Here is a 13,825-nt window from a genome sequence, read left to right as displayed (position 1 = left end):
TCCTACCGCTTTTCGCCAAAATATTTGAGTCCTTAGTTAATCAAGTCCTAGTCCAACACCTAACAGCTGCTAAACTCCTGACTGACAAACAATATGGATTCAGGCAAGCCTGTTCAACAGTAGATATCTTAACTGTAGTTTCTGAACGTATATACCGTTCATGGGACAAAACAGGGGAGGGTAGAGCGGTAGCCCTTGATATATCTAAGGCTTTTGACAGTGTATGGCACGATGGTCTTCTAAGGAAAATTAGATTATATGGAATCACTGGAAGAATTCATAATGTAATTAAATCCTTCTTAAGTAAGAGAAAAATCCAAGTTGTCCTCGACGGTCGTACATCTAAACAATATGACATAAATGCGGGAGTACCTCAGGGGTCTATCCTTGGACCTCTATTATTCCTGATATTCATAAATGACCTCCCTGATAAAATTGTATCGGAGATGGGTATATTTGCCGATGACACCACTCTCTATAACAGATATGAGGGGAAAACAAATGAACACATATCCAAGGAAATGGCAGAAACACTAGAGGATGACCTCCAATCTGTAGTGGAATGGGGACAAAGATGGATGGTTACATTCAATGCTGCTAAGACTAAGCTTGTTTCCTTCAATAACTACAAGAAACCTTCTCTACCACCAATAGCAATGGCCAAGAACACATTGCCTGAAAGTACTTCTTTTAAACTCCTCGTCCAAATGTTTACAGGGAATATGAACTGGAATAGATACATTGAGAGCATTGCTAAGGCTGCTGCAAGGAAGGTTGGCTCCCTCTACCGTGCTAGAAAACTACTTACGCCTGAAAGTATCCTGTAAGGCCACTATTCGTCCATGTATGGAGTACTGTTGTCACATCTGGGCTGGTGCATCTGCTGCTTGTCTCTTGCTCCTGGACAGGGTTCAAAAGAGAGTCACCAACCTGATAGGTCCTGAACTGTCATCTAGGCTTCAGCCTCTGTCCCATCGACAAGATGTTGCATCCCTCTGCCTATTCTACAAATACTTTAATGGGGAATGCTCTGACGAACTGCAAGCACTTGTGCCTCCTCGACATAACTGCCCCCGACAAACCCGACAAGCTAGTAAGTCTCATCCCTTTACAGTAGAGATCCCTAGGTGCAAGAAGGCCTTTTACTCCAATAGTTTCTTCCCCAGAACTGCAGGTCTTTGGAACTCCCTTTCGGGATTCTGCTTTCCCAACTGTACTGATATGCAGAAGTTCAAGTGTAATGTGAACAAACATCTTTCTACTCATCTCCCTTCATAATGCCCCTGCAAATTAAGTCCCTGATAGTAGCCCCCTGCTTCAAAGTGGCACTGTGCCTTGTTTGGAGTGAAAATTGAATTTAAAAAAAAAAAAAAAAATAAGATGATACACCAGGTACAACATTGGACAACACGGTCCATTATGTAAACGGTTATGTAACACTTAGCGCTACCGTCATCTAGTATGCATTTGAGGAGAAAAATAAACCGGAGGAATAAGATTTGGAATATTTGAAGAATCAGATTAAATATTACAGTTGGGGATGGACTTATAGATAACTGGACATGATGTGATCAGCCGATTGATCGGATCTCTCTGATCAGCTAACATAAAGGGCCAAAGTGGAAGAATGAATCAGCTTCCAGGATCTCGTCCTAAGGCCTCATTTTTGGGGGAGAGAGGGGTTGCCTCTGTATGGGGATTGCAGGCGGGAAATTTGTGACATCACCCACCCCACTTCAACAAAGATGGTTTAGGACAGACAGCTCTGACTTATCAGACAACGCCATAGCAAACCTTGACTGGTATCACAACGGGACCGAACCAATAACATAACTCCCCCCCCCCTCTACCTCTAGCAACTGGTTCATTCAATTGTTATATTGAACTAAAAAAAAAAAAATAAAGCAAGAAATAAAAAGATGCCTAGTTTCAGTGTTGTTTTTTGAACAAGTACCTGCATTAATGAGAAAAAAATAAAATAATTCCCCTCTCAGCACTAATTTGGTTAACGGTTACCCCAGAGGAATAGATATTACATTTTTTTTTTTTTTTTTACCATAACCAGATCGAAGAAGAAAAATGGTTTATTTTAGAATTTATACATCAGTTTTGCACATAAATTTGACGTAAAATGAATCCCCATTTTCTGGGCCATTCTGGCGTTTTAGAACAGTTAACATTTTAGGTACAAGTCCAGAATTTAACCTAATTAAAAAAAAAAAAAAAAAAAAAAAAACAGAAAAATCACGCACCACTCACCAGTCACCGAAACAAAATGTCATATTTAAAAAATTATATAAATTGATCAAGTAGGTTTTTTTTTAAGTAGGAAAATCAAATTTTATGAGGAATCGAGCACAGTGTATCCTTATCCGCCATATTTAATATATAAAGGAAGATAACTCAATTCGAACTACCGAGATTTTAAAATTAGCCTTGTAATGACTACATATATTTATCGTTAAAAATATTTTTGAATATGATATTTTGGGTTTGTTTTACAATAAACAGCGTTACAAAAAAGTGGTAAAAAACAAATATATAACAAACTGGATAAGTTTTTACTATTTTACTTTAAAATGTTTAACCGGTTTGAAAAACAAGTAGTGTCGAGCATTACACGAAAACGAGAAAAATGACCGCGATGTCTCTTTCCATTTTTGAAATCTTGACAATGACATATATATATATATATATATATTAGTGATAGAAACCCACCTAATAAATGTCATGGTAATTTTGTTTTTCGAACACGGTCTTGTAAAAGAAACTCGACATTTTTCTTCCGTAACGGGTAAAATAAGGGTGCAAGTCTATAAATGGGCCACAACAAATCTTTTATACAATAAAAATCTGAAAAAAAATCTTTATAATGTACGTACTTGTTACTGCATGAAAATGTCATATTCCAAAAATCACGTAAATTGATCAAGTAGTTTTTTATAAGTGTTCTTATATTATTATTATTATTATTATTATTATTATCTGAAAAAAAAATGCAATGTGTTCACGCGTATTCGCCTAAAAAAAGCAGAATCTACTGGAGGAGAGGGCTAAGGTGTTAATCTATCTACAAAATGACAACAATTTGTGTGTGTGTGTGTGTGTGTGTGTGTGTGTGTGTGTGCGTGTGTTTTTTTTAATTTTATATTCTGGTTCTTTCCTAGAATAGTGACGCGGTAGAAAAGATCTGTTGCGCTATTTTTATTATTTTATTTATTTATTTTGTCCTTGTTTAGGAGGACGACATACCTACCTTAAGAGTTGACAATTTTAGTCTCCATTGAAGTTCATTTACTCCAGACATTAATTTCGAATTGACAGTTTAAAGACCTAAAAATCAGTTTCGTGGCAACTAGAAAAAAGGATGACCATTGTTTACGTCGTAGACTTCCGAGATTTCAAAAGTGAATGTGTAGCTTTTAAATTGATCGATAGAAAGTCATTTTTTTTGCTAAAAGTAAATTTTAAATGGCCACAATCAATGTTTCATATGCTTCCAATAAAGGTATTCTAAAAAGCTGAATTATGATTTTAAACAAAAACAAACAAAACGTAAATATTTCACATGTAAATTCACTTTTTTTCTTTAGGCAATTTAATGAATATGTTATTGTTATCTTTACGCTTTAAGTTTCTACTTCACTTCCGGTCGCTGCTTTGTTTTGAATTGGATTTTTACTATATCTTTTGCTTATTAAATTGATAAAGTACAGAATAAGTAAACGAATGGATTTTCTGAATAGTAACGTTATTAATTCTACTTAGAAAAGCCATTCGTAGCATGAGGGGAGTGAGGGAACAACCGGAAGTGAAGTGGAAACTTGAATCGTGAAGATAACAATCATAAGTAATCGCATTTGATTAAAGAAACCCCGAGTTTAATTCGATATAATACACAACCCCAAAAAATTATTTTTATATTTCTTTTTAGATTATAACAAAAAAGAGTAAACAAAGTTGGCTTTCTTATTGAAAATAATAAAGAGTTTTTTTTTTTTTACGAATAGTAAAAAAAATTGAAGTTTAAACTTTTTTTTTTTTACCTGAAAAGGTACGATAAACCGTGTAATACGTTTTCAGCGTCCCAAATTCGTCTTTTCATAACAAATTTGCGGTTTCCAAATTCCATTGCACTAGTAACGATGTAAAAATATACATAAAGATTTAATATCGATTACTTTCTTAAAACGGCGGGCCTGAGCAAGAATTTAGAATCACCCCTCCTAAGAACAGCTTTCGGAATAAACACCCTCAACCTCCTAATGTTAAGAACGGCTTTCGGTTTTTTTTTGTAATTATTTCAGTGGACTATAATATATAGGGGGGGGGATTCTCGTTCAGGTCCGCCAAAATTTAATTTAACCTTAAAAAAAAACTATCTAAAAAATAGCACAGTCCGTATTCTGCATAAGTACTTTTATTGGGATAATGTTTTTAAAGTAAAAACGAAGATTTTAGTTTTCAACAGAAACCTATCAAATAATTCGAATTAAAAAACTTTTTGTTGTTATTATTATTAGTGTGCAATCATTTATATCGGCTTGAAAACGTCTAAATTAAACTTAAAACGATGTTTATCACTGTTTTGGTACAAGGAAAACAATTCACTGATGGCGTCCTACAGCCACGGATTCGGAACAGGGGCGTGTGAGCGAGAAAACTTAGTATTTTGTGAGGCTAACTTTAATATTAGAAAGAACAGAACAAAAAAATGAATTACCAGGCCTAAAAGTCAAGTATTATGGTTTGTGTGTGCTTCTAAACCAAGGCAAAAAGTAAGAGGGGACACCAACACCATTATTTTAGCAAAGAACCAATAAATGCCAATTTAAAATTAGATGAAAAATTATAGTTTTCTGAAAAAAAAAAAAAAAAAAAAAAAAAAAAAAAAATCAATATTAAACTTCTACGAACATATTTTACTTTAATTTTGATATTTCTACAGAATTTGAACCCGGAACCGAATTGTTTTTTTGTTTTTATAACCTAACCCTAAACTAAATTTTAATTTTTAATTCGGCAAAAGTCGGATTACTACGGTTCAAATTCTATAGAAGCACCTTTCTTTGTAACATTTTAAATTGCAATGTAATTTTTAAATGACAACAAGGAGCAAAGTGCACCAATAATGCACCATCTGTTCTGTCCTGGGTCGTGGGTCAGTGAAGGAGAAATCCTTTTAGACTAAGACAATTTTAATTTTTGTCATTGGGGGGGGGGGGCTAGGTTTTCTTCACATTATCTCCACACCAACCTTGTATCTAACTCTGTCCTCGTGGGGAGGCAAGTAAATAGAGGTCGTGTTTTTTTGTTTTTTCTTTTTTAAGAACTTGTGACGCTGCAATCGCTCATAACAGAGAAACTGATGAAGGCTTACCTGTTTAAGTCGAAATAATATTCCTTGGAAACAAAAAAATCTTGTATTGCGTTCCTCGTTTCGTTTCAAATAAGAAAAAAAATTTCCAAGAAGATTTAAATATAAATAATAAAAGTTTTGTCTCGTGTTCTCAGAAAGTTTTATTTTTATTTTGTCTTTATTTATTTTTTTTTCTTCTCTGAAACTTTTTGGGGAAAGAGGGCGGGTGTGAGTTTTACGCATGCGCTGAAAATGTCGGACTTTTGTTTTTTTTTTTTGTTACTTGACAAAAAGAAGATGACGCAAAAAAAATGTTAATCTATTTTTAGTGTCACAAACGAAAGTATTTTCGATAGCATCCATTTTACGCCCGTAAACATCAAAACAACACCAAATTATGGTGCGTGTGTAGATTGGCGATCTTTTAAACCAACGCATTTCAGGTGAAACCATTATTATACATTTATATGCCGAAATTAGTATAAATTACAAAAAATGACCCAGTAGAAAAATAACTACAAGTGAAAAATAGAATTCATTGAACTGTCGAGTTTTATTGTATGTTTTAATGTGCAAGAGTTATGCGACCAATTCAACATGACAAACTCAAACCGATTTATCTCCCTTGACTCACATTGACTTAAATTAATGGACCGTCATTTTTAAACAGAACGTAACTGAATATTTATTTTATTTTTTATTTTTATTTTTTTTTGTTCTAGCACATCTACTGAATCATTTTTCGTAATTTTTGGAATTTATACTAATTTCGACATGAAACGGAAGTATTAATAATATATTCACCAGAAATGTGTTGGTTTAAAAGATCACCAATCTACACAAACACCCAAAATATTTTATTTTATTACTTTTAGTTATTTCTTTTACATAGGAGTCACCACTTATCAAGGCCCGGAGGCCACTTGAGGATAAGGTTTAATGAGTGTACAGACAGTAGTCAATGGGACAATATCGTGTAATCGTTAGTACTGGAAACTTGGTAAATTGGATTACTTACGGGGACGGCTCATCAAAATCTTGTTTACATTGGACTTGAAGACGACCAAATTATAGTCAGTTGGAAAGCAAGCAAACAGGTGTGCAGTTCTAAGAAAGAAGGTTTAGGAACAGATAAAGAGTGGGGAAAATTGTTAATAGTGGTTTCAACTAGACGAGTGTCTTTTTTTTTGTGAAAGTTTGGTGAGGGGGGATTGGAGCTCAGACGAAAACTTGCCATGAAAATAACGATAAAGCGATGATAGGCTCGCAACCTCTCTTCTGTGGGAAAGAGGTTGCAGGGAAGAGAAAAGGGTCTCCCCCACTAGGCTACAAAGTCTATTTTGAATTCTATCAAGACAGAATAAGGTATTTCTAGCAGCTCCTTGGATGTACCTGGCTCTTATATAGGTAGAGAATTGCATCAGCAGCGAGATATCTATTGGAACGGTAGAAGGATCTCACCATTTTTCCAGCGACATTGGCAATGGATTTGATGTATGTGTTCTATTTCAGATCAGGAGTAAGGTCAGATCCAGAAGCTTGTCAAAACATTGAGCCTCCCCAAGACGAGAGCCATTCATTTCAATTGATGCTAGACGGGGATCAGAGCATTGATGATGTAAAGATAGAAGCTTGGTTTTAGATGCATTTAAATTAACCAGCCACCTCTTTCCCCATTGTACCACGTGCTCAAGATCAGAGGAGAGAGAATCGGAGAGAACTTGATCATTTATGGCCTTTGATGTGTTGCCATATTGCAACTTGAAATGCACGGGGCTACCATTTGTGATCGTGTCTAACAGGGGGTCTGTGGGGAGTTGAGCAGCGAAATGCCTATCACATTACATTTAAACTTCTGTAAGTTAGTAGTCAAGGAAACAGGAAACAGGGAGGGAATTTCAAAGTCTAGCAGTCCGAGCTATGAGATATTGCATTTATGGACTCGAACTGTGAAGGGGTGGAATTTTTTTGTAACCTGTACAGTTTTTCTCTTTTTTTTTCTTTCTTTTTTAAGTTTTTTGAAATTAAATTAAATTGTCACAGTATCATGTTTCTATTAAATTACTCAGTCTATGTTAGCATATGTGTCTGTGGGCATGTATGTGTGTGTGTGTGTGTGCGTGTGTGCACATTTTACTAGGGATGGGGTATCCTACCAGTTGTCAGATGTACGTGCTGACACGTTTTGCAAATCAGTAGTAAATTACTATTGCACGTGGCTGTGCTATATGAGAGTGGGCGCGTGGACAGCTACTATTGGTAAAGAATTTCAGTGCCATTTTGTAATTGTAACAACATTTTTTGTGACTTTTCAGTTTCTCAATAAATTTTGATCGCTTCATACGTATTTTATATTTTCCTTCATTTGATTAAATTTCACATTTCACTTTCTTTTTCTTTTTTTTTTACAAGGGAATCACCACTTATCAAGGCCCAGAGGCCACTCAAGGATAAGGTTTAAAGAGTGTACAATGGTCAAAATGGACAATATAGTAATCGTTAGAAGTGTAATTTTGGTAAAATTAGATTATTTAAGGAGAACAGCTCATCAAGAACTTGTTTACATTGGACTTGAAGACGGCCATATCGTAGTCAGCTGCACTTTGCTTCAAATCGTTCTACAATAAAGGAATCAAGAACTTTATGGTGAGCATTCATTTAACTCAACAGGTTATGGGCCCAGCCGCATTGCCTTCACTTTAGTGGAGAAAAGAAAAAGAAAACTATGCGAGATAAAATTACTATTGTGCTAGATTAGAAATTGATATGTAAGACAAACGAGCATTATAAGCTACTTCTTTTCTTTCTATGTTTAGCTTACTTTTTTCTTTATTTCTTTCAATTCAGTTTTGGTGTTTGATTTTTTTTTTTTTTTGTCTGATTGAAATAGAATATTGAACAAGAAAAAAAGGGGGGTCACTACTTCTATAAATAACACCAACATCTCCATTACCAAATAGGTATCAACTTTTGTTCAAGGGAATACTGGAACACAACATGAACTGTTCAGTAAGCTAGCTTTTGTCGATAAACAAATACTGCATCCTGGAGTTCCATTCTAGCAGGTTTGTTTGTAAAGAAAAGGCGAGCAAAGGATAACAGCTTATGAAGAGGCAATCTAAATCGGAACCGATATTGAATCGCCTTTTTTTTTGGTATCAAGATACGTTCATGCATATGAATCCTGCTTCTGTGCAGATGTATCAAAACACCCACTCAAGTAACAGTCCAGGCTCAAGTGCACATGTAACACAATATGGACACGCGTATGCAAATGCATGTGAAATTACGTCACCAGCAGGGAAAAAAAGACGTTGAATCTCTACGGTTCCAGGTGATGATTGTCTGAAGATAGCGGTTTCAATCCTACCCAAAGTCGGCCAGAGGAATAGTTGGCCGAAACGTCATGAAACAACTAATAAAAGATGAGGATAATAGTCCGCAGTAAATAAAATTAATAAAGAGAATTGTTTGGTAGGTTTGTGGTAGATTAAAAAATGATTTGTGAAATGAACAAGCATAATAAGTTACGCCTTTTCTTTCTTCATTCAGCTTACTCTTTCTTCTTTCCTTTTCACTATTTTCATCGGAAATGATAGTAGGCAGGCAGGCTCGAACCCGTACCATGAAGGAGGAAAAGAATGTGAAAAAAAAAGTGACATCTTTGCTGTTGCGCCCATCGCCAAACCGGAAGTGACGTACATTTAAATTAAGGCTAGACAATCGAAAAGAGAGGATAACTTTCGAAAATATTGGCGAAAAAAGCCAACACCTCCTTGTAGAAAAGTGCCCAGTTGAAGGTGAAGGAATTAATGTTTTTGGCCAATTTTTCGATATTTGTCGCCCGAGGATCGTGCTTCCAAACAATACTGATCTTGGGAAAATCCTTTGCCTCTGTCAAAAGTTTTAGGCAGACGTACATACATACATACATACATTTAAACAGACAGGTGAGATTTATATAATTACTAGCGGGGGGAGGAACCCGGCGTGTTTGGAGGTGTGTGTGGTTTTGGGTAAATCAAAACTCCCGGGGGGGGGGTTAAAATAAAAAAAAAGGTATGGTAGGTAAGTATGAGGATCGAACCCGAACCCTTGAGACAAAGTTGGAAATTAAAGTGTGAAAAAAATATGTGTGACATTAACCATTGGGCCACTGCGAAATACCAATGGAAACACATTTGAATTTATTTAACTATTTAGAATTGGCAGGTGCACATTTTAACTGTGGGACAGTATTTTATTTACTGCGGGAACGCTTTCTTTATTTTTATTTTCCAAGATATTGGGGAGGGGGAACAAGCTCCCCATAGAAGGGGATTGTCCAAATTGCATAGCAATTGTCTGATATAAGGAAAATTTCCATATTGATCAAATCTGATTGCTTTCGGACATTTCCGGCGATCACGGGCGGAAAAATACTGCCAGAATTAGTGTCGCTTTTATTATACGAAAAAGCCTAATCCCCATGCGGTGAGCAGAAAATGTTGAATACTTATCTTTTCAAATTTCAGCAAATTAAATAGACTGGCGACCTCCGTTATTAACTCGTAGATATTATGATTTATATGTGATATAAAAAGTTTTAAGAAGTTGTGAGCTGACCGACCGCTTCTGGGAAAAAAGCCTTTTAAAGACATACACAAAAAGCGAACATACATACATACATACACACATTTTCGCTTTTATATTTATAGAAGATATATATATATATATATATATATATATATATATATATATATATATATATATATATTACTCCTTACATTGGGTAGCTTTATGTTTTATTTGGAGCGATTTCTATTTTTAAAAAAATTTCTTTTTTCATTTTACTTTGTTCATTTTTTCTTTTGTTTATCACGTGACATTCTTTTTGTTTTATAATTTGTCATTCATTCACATGACATCTTTTTTTTTGATGGATAGACGTAAAAAAAAAATTGAGCAGAATGAACTTAATACGTATGTGTTTGTGTGGGTGAGGGTGTCAATGTTTATTGTTTTATTAATGTCTTTTTTGTTCTCAATATTTAAACCTCTCTAAAAGTAAGAATTTTTTTTTCTTGATTTAAAAATTTGGGTAAATTTGTAGATGCCATTAACCCCACTCCACCTCTTCATATATAAAATGAAGTTTTAGGTGGACATTTATTTCTCTCCCACAGTGAGAAATGTGACACATGGGTTGGAAAGTGGGATTGAAAATTCAGCCCCGACCCCCAAGGAGGAGCACTCTGAAAAAAATGCCTGTGCAGCCCGGCAACATTCCCCAGTAGCAGCGCCTCAGGCGATTAGCAATAAATTTACCCTTTCTCAAAGAAAGAAGGCAAAGCCTGCTAGAGTGGACCTCCTAGTACTACACAGAACCAGCAACATACTGTAGTTAACAGGAAAAGACCATTACAAGAATGGTTTAGACCAGTATTTCTCAACCTTTGATGACCCGTGCCTCCATTACTGAGTATCTCAACATTTATGGTCCCCTGCTCTTCAACAAAAAAAAAAAAATGCAGATTTTGCTGAATATTGTTTTAGTTTTTTTTAAGTTATAAATGAAAGTGTAAATTTTGCTGAAAATGACACACTTGTTGAGCTTGTGTGACAAGGCCTCTTATGTGCGGTGAATACCGTTCCTAACATAAAGCCGGTTTCTGGACTTTGTTTTAATGATCGCCAGGTTAGAAAATCCATATTTGCAAAGGTATATTGTAGCGAATTGCACGACAATATTACAGATGTCTTCTCGCTGAGTAGGAGATATGCATCCTGAACAGGCAACCAGAAGCTGGAAAAGTCTTTTTTGTTACTGAAGGCCAACTTCATTGCTTTTGAAAACTTGAACTCTGCCAGCTCTTCTGCTTCAGCAGGTTCAATTTCAGTGCCTCTGTGCATTTTGAATTACATTTTTCGAATGCCTTCTTATAACTCCCCAATCAAAAGCCTGTGGCCCCTGGTTGAGAAATGCTAATCTAGGTTCTGTTGATTTGGGGGCTGAGGGAAAAAACCCTTGTTGAAATTTTTATAAACTGCCCATCTCCCGAACAATGAGATTCTACATTTTTTAGGTGATTGCATGTGAATGAGTATGTTTGGCACATTTGGTAAGAGTGTTCACAAATGAACTAGTTCAGTTTCTGTTCTGTCGCCTCTTGGATCTTCCGACCACTCTGTTGTATCAATTAAGATAAAAATGAAATGTAATAAGTCCCCAGACGTACCTCTCCATCGTACAGTATATCGATACACTAAGGCTGACTGGGATAGCTTCCGTACATTTATATCTGATCTACCTCTGCATTCCATGTTTAAAAAGGATGTGTCCTCTATAGTATTAGACCTGACGGAATGGTTAATTGTAGGTATTGACCGTTTCATACCCTCAAAAAAGTTTCAGCAAAAACCTAACAGCCAGTCATGGTTCTCTCCAAAATGTGCTGCTGCCATTGCGCACAGAAATCACTTTTTCCACTGCTTCCAACGTAATAGATGTATGGAAACTAAAGCCGCTTTCAGGACTGCCAGCAACCACTGTAAAAAAGTAATAAAGAACGCAAGAGAGTTGTATGCTCAATCTGTTAAGACCAAAGTAGCTGAGCAGCGGCTTGGTTCCCACCAGTTTTGGCAAATAGCAAACAGAATCCTGAACAGAAGCGTGTGCTCCATCCCAACTATTATCAATGGACCTGAGGTAATCTCGTCAGCATCAGACAAAGCCAAACTCTTTGTCAAAAACTTTGCAGCTAATTCTACCCTTTGCGACCAAGGCCGCCAAACCCCAATATTTCCTCCTGTATCAGAAAACACGCTATGTGATATACGTATATCTGTACGTGATGTTGCCAAGCTAATCAAAAACCTTGATTCCAGTAAAGCAACTGGCCCTGACGGTATTCCAATTATAGTACTAAAAAAACTTTAACCTGAACTAGCGCCCATACTTACAAAACTGTTTAAACGTTGTCTTAAGGAGAATAGTTTCCCATCTCCCTGGAAAATTTCATCAGTATGCTCTGTATTTAAGAATTCAGGTGATCGCTCATCCCCCTCTCAGTACAGGCCAATAAGTCTCCTGTGCGTCATGAGTAAGTTGATGGAATCTGTGTTAAATAAGTAATCAACCATCTCAACAAAAATAACCTTCTTAGTGACACTCAATATGGTTTCCGTTCTGCTAGATCTACAGCAGATGTGCTTACAGTTATATCTCATAGGATTAGCAAATCTGTCGACAGAGGCAACCTTTCTAGGGTAATTGCTCTTGACATATCTAAGGCCTTTGATAGGGTATGGCATAAAGGTTTACTTCATAAGATCTCTAGCTATGGTATAGCTGGAAATGTCTTCTCAATTATTAAATCATTTCTTTCTGATAGGTTCATAAGAGTAGTAGTTGAGGGGCAAAAATCAGAAGCTCACATGATTAATGCCGGTGTCCCTCAAGGGTCCATCCTGGGCCCAACTCTTTTCCTGATCTACATTAATGATCTTCCAAATCACATCCTTACATCATTTGTAGACATTTATGCTGACGACAATACCATTTATAGTAGCACATCTAAGGCAGTAAACGACCAAGTTCTCTCCAATTCTCTCTCCTCTGATCTTGAGCACGTAGTACAATGGGGAAAGGAGTGGCTGGTTACTTTTAATGCATCTAAAACCAAGCTTCTCTCTTTACATCATCAACATTCTGATCCACATCTGGCATCAATTGAAATGAATGGCTCTCGTCTTGAGGAGGCCTCAAGTTTTGACAAGCTCCTGGGCTTGACCATTACTCCTGATCTTAAATGGAACACGTACATCAAATCTCTTGCCAAGGCCGCTGGAAAAATGGTCGGATCTTTCTATCGATCCGGTAGATATCTCACTGCTGATGCTATTCTCTATCTATATAAGAGCCAGGTACGTCCAAGGATGAAATACTGTTGTCACATCTGGGCAGGAGCTGCTAGAAAGGACTTGTCCTGCCTTGATAAAGTTCAAAATAGACTTCGTAGCCTTGTAGATGTCCTTTTCTCTTCCTTGCAGCCTCTATCTCACAGAAGAGATGTTGCGAGTTTGTCTCTGATGTATCGTTATTTTCATGGAAAGTGTTCGACTGAGCTGACAAATGACAGTCAGAGCTTTTAACCATTGCACTATTCAGCTGCTGCTATACGGGTAGTGAATTAATGTTTTAACATTGTCCAAATACCTAAGCTCAATTTGTTTACACAAAGAGCATCGCTTAATACGGTAATGGTAATTTGTATATCACTTCCCAATATGCTCAACCTAAGATAGGGAGCATTATAGTCATCCAGATACAGTACTGTTTCGCTCCACAGCTCATCAGTGCGGCTAGACAAGGAACTACTTCAAGCAAGGATTATATATATATAATGTAGTCTTGGGAGTTTTTTTTACTTTTAAAACTATATAAAAAAAAATTATTTAATTTTGTATTTTATTTTTATTATTCTT

General features: G+C 36.2%; 1 protein-coding gene across 2 annotated transcripts in view; it reads right to left on the bottom strand.

The window, feature by feature from the left end:
• Window positions 1-5,926, bottom strand: part of LOC145252514 (uncharacterized) — a 204,163-nt gene extending 198,237 nt beyond the window's left edge. Inside the window, exon 1 of one of the 2 annotated variants that reach the window (XM_080112051.1) lies at window positions 5,381-5,926. The gene's annotated coding sequence lies outside the window, so the exon portion shown is untranslated. Of the gene's footprint in view, window positions 1-3,256; window positions 3,792-5,380 lie in introns of those variants that run through there. The other variant, XM_080112052.1, reaches the window with a different exon arrangement.
• Window positions 5,927-13,825: the final 7,899 nt, after the last annotated feature.

Source organism: Euprymna scolopes, chromosome 29, assembly GCF_053919585.1.
Source record: "Euprymna scolopes isolate OS-2025 chromosome 29, ASM5391958v1, whole genome shotgun sequence".
Taxonomy (NCBI): Eukaryota; Metazoa; Mollusca; class Cephalopoda; order Sepiida; family Sepiolidae; genus Euprymna; species Euprymna scolopes.
This window is presented reverse-complemented; position numbering and strand designations above follow the sequence as displayed.